The sequence below is a fragment of the Pistacia vera genome, unplaced genomic scaffold (assembly GCF_008641045.1).
Source record: "Pistacia vera cultivar Batoury unplaced genomic scaffold, PisVer_v2 Contig496, whole genome shotgun sequence".
In the NCBI taxonomy this organism is placed as follows: Eukaryota; Viridiplantae; Streptophyta; class Magnoliopsida; order Sapindales; family Anacardiaceae; genus Pistacia; species Pistacia vera.
The window spans coordinates 207,077-216,547 of record NW_022196330.1 but is presented as its reverse complement, the minus strand read 5'-3'; positions in this window follow the sequence as shown (position 1 = coordinate 216,547).

The following is a 9,471-nucleotide window of genomic DNA, read 5'->3' as shown; positions in this document are numbered from 1 at the left end:
GAGTTGTGCTAAGGAAATTTCGCACGGCAAAGTATGGTTTTCACTGCGGCATCGAATGGGTTTGCAATTGAATGAAGAACTTCGCCGCGGCGAAGTTTACTCTTCGCCGTGGCAAGTGCTGTTCCATATTACTCCAGTCATTTTTCATTTTTCGAAAAACTTCAAAACACATCCAAGAGCGAAACACTTCCACCTTCAATCCAGAGAGTTTCCATTGAATTTCTTCCCACTATTCCACTCCCTTACTTTTTAAACAATCATGTACCTTTCAATTGCCCCAATTTAACCCATTGAAGAATTTTTTTTAGCAACCCGGTTTTGAAAATTTGGAGCTTCTTTGTGATTTTTAATGAAATTGGAGCAATTGAAGGTTGGAAAGCTTGGGCTTGGTAAGTGTAAGAGTTTTTGTGCAATTTATTTGTTCACTTTCAATTGTGGATTGTTTTGTTGAAAAATTGCTGAATTTGTTGATTGTGGATGTTGGTTGAGAACTTGAGGATGAGTGATTGTGGAGTGTAGAAATGTTGATTTTATTTAATGGTGTTGTTGAGAAGTGGGTTTGTTGTGTTGATGTGCTTTTAGCAAATTTGGGATTTATGTGAGGGAAGAAGGAGAAGAAGATTGAAGCCTGAAGCACTTTTCTTTTTAGTTTTTTTTTATTTCTTTATGTTTTGTAAGTAGGAACTGATGTGATTTCCTAGTTTAAGCTCTTTATTTGTTTTGTTTAGATTTTAGGTTAATTCAATAAGGTTGAGATCAGGATGTAATTCTTCATATTAATCGGTAAGGGTGTCAATACATTTGGCAACATAGATTTTCAATTGTTTGACAGATGATGATGATGAGGAAGGCAAAGAATGGATGCCAGGATTCTGCACAAAATAGGCTATACGGATTAATCAGGGGAGTATCTCGTAACCTTTACTTTTTTTTTTCTATTCCTTGGATGCATGATGTGGCATTGGGGACAATGTCATTTTAAGTTTGGGGTAGGAAAATTTTGAGAATTGTGTGTTAGTTTGTTTGTGTGTTTCCTTTTGTTTTAAGTTTTTTGATTGTTATTTGTTAGTGTGTGTTTGTGTTGTGTTGGTAGGAATTGCATAAATCCATGATGAAACTAGAATTGTTGGGATATTATTTTGGAAAGTTAAGCATTGCTTCAAAGTTTAGGTTGGTTGACTTGATTTAGCTTGAGGTTTGTTGAGTGGTTCAACCACCATTTTCACTCTTTCAGCATGCTTAGAAACATTTTATGTGGTTGATGATGTTGGTGGACTCTAGAACTAGTTAAGAAGTGCTTGAGGCTAAATTCGGATTAGATATTGTCGAGGAAATGATTTAGGAATTTTTCGGAACGTTTGAGCCTTTCCAGCGACCGATGAATGAATCTTTCGTAGTCACCCATTGAGCCTGATGAGATTATCATTGCCTTATTTTCCTTGCAAACCAAAAAATTGTCCAATCTTTATACCTAAACATCTATCATACCCTTTAGGAGAATTATGGACCTAATATGACACAAAAGAGCTTTGAGAGGTGTGTGAATAAGTGATAGAGCAAATCTTAAGTTTGGGGGTTGCAAAAAGGGTAGGAAGAAGAGGCAATAGATCTCAATGGTGTTGTAAATTGTAATTAAAAAAAAAAAAAAAAAGAAGAAGAAGAAAAAAATTTCATTAGTTCAATTCAAAATCAAAAATAAGAAATGCATAAGTTTGAGGGTTGTAAAAAGGTTGACACTTTGATTGGTGGGTTGAGAAAGAAAGTGAAGATGATGTAGCTTCTAGTGTTTGCATGAGGAAAGCCAAGTTTTCTTACTTTGTTATCATATCATTTTCCTTGGAGCCCACTACCGAGTCTAAAGCTTGCAAAGACCTTGATCCTTAGCGATGTCTAGTCTACATTAGTGGAGAGTAGTTCCATACTTAGGCTTAGGAGTTGCCACCATTTGATAAACTTTACATTTCTGCATAAAATAATCCGGGAAGTCGGAATGTGGACTGAGTGGGGATCAGCTACTCGGGGGACCAATCGAGAAAGAAAGTCGATGCAACTTATAACTTCTTGGAGTGTTGAACATATTTCTAATAATATTTTCAACAACCTTAGAGACTCGTATATATTCTAGGCAATTCTTGTGTTGAGTTTGAGTCTAATTTTTGTTTGTTCATTTTCAGTTTTGTTGTTTGTGTGTTTTAGTTGTTTGTTGTTTTTCTTTCTTTGAGTTTTTATTCATTTTTGCTCGAGGAAGAGAACATCTTAAGTTGGGGGTATTTGATAATATATTTTACACATGATTTTGCATTGAATTTTGATGGATTTAGGATACTTTTCATACAATTGGGTCATAATGCTACCTAATTCTATTAATTATCTTGCAGGCCTAAACGATGATTTTAGCTAAACGACAGTTTTGAGCGTAATGTGTAACTTGAACTTGGAAACTTGGAATGACCTGAATTAGAAGCTTTGGAAAGCTAAGAAGAAGAGCTACAACTTTTATGTTTTGGGTTTTTCCTAATCCTGATGGACAAGGGTGAAAACTTGGCTTAAAGTCGTGAGAAGTACGCTGGGAACTGAAGAAAAACGTCTTTGGACATGCTTCAGTATTTCTGACATAAATTGAGCTGTAGACCTCTTATTGTGCTGCTGCTTGAACGACCAGAATTATAATTGAAAGGTCTACAATTCATATGTTTAACACTGTTCCAGATTCAGACGCTATCATGCTCAAATATGGCCCAAAAGTCTTCGCCGTGGCAAGGAAAAACTTTGCCGTGGCGAAACCTGCATTAGATGTAAAATTAAAACGACACATTTTGGCTTGGTAGGGCTTCATCCTTAAGTGAGAGAGGTAAAAATTTAGAGCGAAAAGGAAGAGAAAAGGGGTATTGGTTCATCATTTGGGAGGCAGCTCATGGAAGAAGAAGATTATTGAAGATTTGGGCTTCAAATTAGAGAAGATTTCTCCATCTTTTGCTTGTTTTTCAATGATGAATCTTGATTCAGTTTATTTTTGTTATTTTATTTTGTTTTTGAGTATGAGCTGAGTTGTTTAGCTAGGGTTTGATGTAACCTTGATACAATGATTCAATTTTATATGAATTGATTTACTTTGAGTTTTAATTTCATGATTGAGTGTTTATCTCTTTGCTTAATGACTTTTGGATGCTTGATCACCATTCAAATGTGTGTTCTTCGCAATGAGACTGAGAAGTGATTTGTGATTGTGCCTCTTGGGATAAATACCGTAGATTAAGCAAACGCTAGAGATAGGTTTAGCGATCTATGAAATCTAGATAGAATTGCATAAAGCTTAAAAGACTTTGAACTATTAATCTTCATTTTGTTGGGTGCGGAAGCTTAATAGGGATAAGTAGGGAAATGTAGCCTGAGAATGTATGTTTTACAACTTAGGGAATTCGATTTTCAATTAAGGAATTAGAACTTGCGTAATAGATTCTATGAATTGGGTCAGCGTATCTAGGTGAAATCAACATCGTAGCATTTTTTAGCATTGTTTAATTAGTTAAGTTGTTGGGTTTTGCTTTAATTTCATTATCATTCATTTATATTTTGTTCATTTGTATTTAGTTTGTTAATTTTCCATCAATCCAATTTACTGTTCTTCAATTAGGACTTAAACTAGAGAAATCGGTACTTAGTAACACTATCCTCGTGGGAACGATACTCAGTCATCACTTTATTACTTTGTACGACTAGTACACTTGCTATTTATGCATGTTGTAGTTACAACGCATCAAAATATTTGAGAACAAAATCACCCCAGCAGGTCCCTCGATAGGAGGATCATGTGAACCCCGCAGAGAGAAAGATTTGAAAGTGCAAGAAACAGAGAAGTGAAGAATAAGAAGAAGTTTCAGCTGAAGAAGAACAAGAAAGATTGGCAGAATAAACGGCTGAGAATAGGGGAGTTTCCCCCATGTCCTAAATGTGGGAAGACTCATCCAGGGGAGTGTTTGAGAGAGTTAGGCCGTAATGTATGTTATCGATGCCGGTAGCCAGGGCATTTGTTGAAAGATTGTAAAGCTTCCCTTCCATCTGCAGCACATACCTCCAGAGGTACTAATGCCAGGGTATTTACAATAACACTAGGTGAAGCAAAAGCCAGTCCATCAGCTGTTACGGGTCAGTTATTATTTCATGTAGCTCCTCTTTATGCTTTAATTGATTCTGGAGCCACTCATTCATTTATAGCTTATGGGATGATAGAAAGATTAGGTTTGAAACCTACTAGAGTGAGCCAACCCATTAAGATAGAGTTACCTGATGGGGTTAGTGTTGTGACCCATGAGATGCTGTCAGGAGAGTCTGTGGTGATCCATGGTCGAGAGTTAGCAGTTGATTTAATAGTGTTTGATATGCTCAACTTTGATGTGATTTTGGGTATGGATTTCCTAGGGAGATATGGGGTAGAAATTGACTGTCGGAAGAAGAAAGCAAGATTTAATCTTGATAGTGGAGATAAGTCTAGTTTCAGAGAGGGCCATCAGCTGAGTATGTTGATTAGTAGCATGAAGGCTAGAAAGATGTTAAGAAAATGGTGTTCAAGGTATATAGCTCATGTGGTGGAAAATAAAGATGTCCCACAACCAGAATTGCAGAGCGTGCTAGTAGTCCGGGAATTTCCAGATGTATTTTCAGACGACTTACTGGATTTGCCTTCGGAAAGAGAAGTTGAGTTTAGTATTGAACTGGCACCAACGACAGCGTCGATTTCTAAAGCCCCTTACTGAATGGCCCCAACCGAGCTTCAGGAATTGAAAAAGCAACTCCAAAAGCTCCTAGATAAAGGTTTTATCCGACCAAGTCATTCTCCCTAGGGAGCTCCAATTTTGTTTGTAAAGAAGAAAGATGGGTCATTACGGATGTGTATTGATTACAGAGAATTGAATAAAGTGACAATGAAGAATAAATACTCATTACCTCGGATAGATGACCTTTTTTATCAGTTAAAGGGTGTAGCAGTATTTTCCAAGATTGATTTGAGGTTGGGTTATCATCAGGTAAAGGTGGCAGAACAAGATATAGCTAAGACTGCCTTCCGGACAAGATATGGGCATTATGAATTTGTGGTGATGCGTTTTGGGTTAACTAATGCCCCAGATGTTTTTATGGACTTGATGAACAGGGTGTTCCATGATTGTCTGGATCGGTTTATAGTGGTATTTATTGATGACATCCTGGATCATTCGAAGTCAAGAGAAGAGCATGAGGAACACTTAAGATTTGTGATGCAGCGATTGAGAGAAAAGAAGTTGTATGCCAAGTTTTCTAAATGTGAGTTCTGGCTTGATCAGGTGATATTTCTAGGCCATACTATTTCTAGTGAGGGAATTTCAATGGATCCTAGTAAAGTAAAGGCAATCCTAGAATGGCAATGGCCGAAGACAGTAAAAGAAGTGAGGAGTTTCTTGGGACTAGTAGGTTACTATCGCCGGTTCGTGGCAGGGTTTGCCCAGTTAGCTAAGCCATTGACAGCTCTTACCAAACAGAGAGTTCCTTTTATATGGTCAGTTGCCTATGAGGAGAGTTTTCAAGAGTTGAAGAAAAGATCAATGGCAGCTCCAGTGTTAGTGTTACGATAGGAGGGTGTAGATTATGACATTTATACAGATGCTTCATTGCAGGGACTTGGCGTCGTATTGATGTAGTTAGGTAGGGTTATAGCTTATGCTTCTCGTCAATTGAAAGAGTACGAGACAAGATACCCTACACATGATTTAGAGTTGGTAGCAGTAGTCTTTGCCTTGAAGATTTGGAGGCATTACCTTTATGATGCCAAGTGTAATATCTACACCAACCATAAAAGTTTAAAGTATTTCTTTACTCAGAAGGAGTTGAATATGAGACAGAGAAGATGGTTAGAGCTGGTTAAAGATTATGAGTGTGAGATTAAGTATTAGCCGGGGAAAGCTAATGTAGTAGCCGATGCTCCGAGTAGGAAAGCTTACTTGTCCCGACTCATAAGCCAGAAAGAGTTAATAAAAGAGTTGTGTAAAGAGCAGATTGAGGCCATACTAGGATGGATTGCTAGGTTAGAGGTTCAGTCTACCTTACTAGAAGAAATTAAAGAAAAGCAGCTAATTGATGAATGGTGTCAGAAAACAATTTAGCAAGTGTATGAGGGTAAGATATCAAAGTTTCGATTGTTGGATGATGTTCTCTGTTTTAGGAGTCGGTTGTGTATTCCTTAGGTTGATGATTTGAGAAAGATAATCCTTACAGAGGCTCATGATACATCGTACACTACTCATCCTGGAGCAACCAAGATGTATCAAGATTTAAAGAAAGACTATTGGTGGCCAGGAATGAAGAAAGATATTACAGAGTTTGTAGCTAAATGCCTGACTTGTCAGCAAGTGAAAGCAGAACACCAAAGGCGATCAGGGTTGCTTCAGCCACTTAGTATTCCTGAATGGAAATGGGAGAGTATCTCGATGGATTTTATTACAGGTCTCCCTAGAGTGCAGAAAGGATATAATGCTATATGGGTGATAGTAGACAGATTAACGAAATCAGCCCATTTTCTTCAAATAAAGGAAAGTACCACTTTGGATCAATTAGCCCAGATGTATATTAAAGAGATAGTGAGACTTCATGGTGTACCCAAGACAATAGTATCAGACAGAGATTCCAGATTTGTCTCAGCTTTTTGGATGAGTTTACAGAGGAATTTGGGTACCAGATTGGCTTTTAGTACTGCCTATCATCCTCAAACAGATGGCTAGACAGAGAGAACAAATCAAGTGCTTGAGGACATGTTGAGAGCATGTTGTATGGATTATAAAGTATCCTGGCATGAGATGTTACCCTTGGTGGAGTTTGCTTATAATAACAACTACCAGTATACAATTAAGATGACGGTGTAGATCTCCACTGCATTGAGATGAGATGGGTGAGAAAGATGAGTTGAATATAGCTCTTGGGCCAAAAATGACTCAGAAAATGATAGAAGATGTAAAGCTGATTAGAAGCAGAATGAAACAAGCTCAAGACAGGCAGAAAAGTTATGCTGATCTGAAAAGAAAAGAAGTTGAGTTTGAAGTGGGTGACAAAGTTTTTCTGAAAGTTTCCCCCTACAAACGGGTGATGCGTTTTGGTAATAAAGGAAAGTTAGCACCGAGATTCAATGGTCCATTCGAGGTGTTATAGTGAGTAGGAAAGGTGGCCTACAGATTAGCACTACCACCATGGACAGAGTTCACAATGTATTTCATGTCTCGATGCTTCGAAAGTATATAAGTGATCCCTCCCATATTCTGAGCATAGAGGACGTAGACTTAGAAGAGAATCTGTGTATGGGGAGCAACTAGTACAGATTTTGGACAAAAAAATTAAAGAGCTCTAGAACAAGAGTATCCCTTTAGTGAAAGTCCTCTGGAGAAATCATAAAGTTGAAGAAGCTACATGGGAGACAGAGCAAGATACGCAGAACCGCTACCCAGTTGTTCGTTTGAATTTCGGGGACGAAATTCTTTTTTTGTGGGGGGGGAGAATTGTAACGCCCAACATGGAGGTACATGATTTAAATTATGTTTTATAGCCCTTAGTTAATTTTTGTTACAATTATTTTAAAAGAATATGAAGAAAATGCCTTAAACTTGTATTAAGGGTAAAATAGTCTTTTCACTCAAAATTAGTCAAAATTGTAGGGAGTGAAAAGAGATAGAATTTTAAAGAGAATACAATAAAAATGAGGGCATTATGGTAATTGAATAAGGGACAAGGATGGAATTTCTAAAAAAGTGTAAGGGCAAAATGGGAAAGCATCTTTATAAAATAAGATGATAAGGGTTTGTAACCCTTATTTCCTTCATTCCACCGCCACTCTCCTCCTCCATTTTCTCTCAAATTTTCATTCACTTCTCCAAGGAATTTAAGGGCTTTTGAGTAGATTTTCATGGGTTTTGATTCTAGGCATCAAACGGTAAGAATTCATGCTCTTTATCTATGATTTATTTTGTAAAAGTTGAGTTCTTATGAAGTTTATGCTTAGGGTTAGAAGAAGGTTTGAATCCAACAAGAGTAGAGAGCTTAGTAAAGACTACTCAACCATAAGGTAAGTAAATTCCACTCAAAATCCAACTCAAGTTAAAGCTTAAGAAAATCAAGTGAGTAGAGATTTCTTTTAAATATGCATATGTTATGATTATTGAGAAATTGAGATGAGATGGATGATTATTTATGCTTGTTGTTGGATACATTTGAATATGAGGAGAGTATGTGATGGTTTGATGATGGGTTGAAATTGGAAGAATTGGAGAAACCTTTTGGGAGTGTTTGTGCCATGTAGGTATGGTGATGATATAAGAGAGTTTTTCTCTCAATTTGGGTGGTTTAAGAAACCAATAGAATAATAATTAAATTAGGGTTTGTTCATGCACAATTATTGTTTGATGAAATGCCTAAGTGAAGTATGAGTTGGATAGAAACCTTAAATTTATGCAACATTGTATATGTGCATTTTATAAGTGCATTTAAGTAAGAAATTTTAAGCATGAGCCATCCATATGCATATAATTGTGTATGTGTAGAAACTTAAGAAAGAATTAAGAATGAAGAATAAAGAATAAAAAAAGAAAGAATGAAACACTTTAAGAATAAAAAGAAAGGAAGAATAAGCATTAAAGAATTAAAGAATGTTAAAGAAGAGAAAAGAATAGGTTGTTGTGATGGGGAACCGTGAGTGTTAAGAAGAAATTCCCACATACACACCACCTTAATTGAGTGGCATAAAAAGAAGAAGAATTGTATGACCCGTAAGAGTGTATGTGGATGAGGGTTGTACCGAGAAGAATTCCTACATGCACGCCACCTTAATTGAGTGGCCTAAGAAGAAAGAAGAAGTTGTACGGTCCACAAGAGTGCATGTAGTGAGGACTGTACTCACTCACACGGCCAAGGTTCCAAATCCATGCATCAACCGAGTCCGATCGGCAAAGAATAAGAAAAGAAAGAATAAGAATAAGAAAGAATGAGAAAGAGTAAGAAAAGAAAGAATGAGAAAGAATAAGAATGAGAAAGAATGAGAAGGCTTGAACAAGCCAAGGAAAGAAAAGAAAAGAAAAACAAGAAAGAAAAGAAAAGAAATAGAACAAGAAAATAGAAATAAGAGAGAAAAAACATTTTATGCATTATTGCATATACATTTTATTCATGCATATTGCCATGAATTTCACCATGGTTAGGAAGAATAGAAAGAATAAGAAAGAAAGAACAAAAAGAAGTAGAAAGGAAGAAAAGAATAGAGAGAAGTAGAAAGAAAGAAAAGAATAGTGAGAGTTAGAAACAGAGAAAGAAAAGAGAAGGAATTAAGTAAGGAAAGAACCTAAGAAGGAGAAGAGTTAAGGGATTTACTTACTGAGCATTTTTATGCTCACCCCGTTGTTTTTCCATATTTTTGCAGGAAATAGGTGAGTAGCGGTCGGAAGGATGTCGACAAGCGGGGAG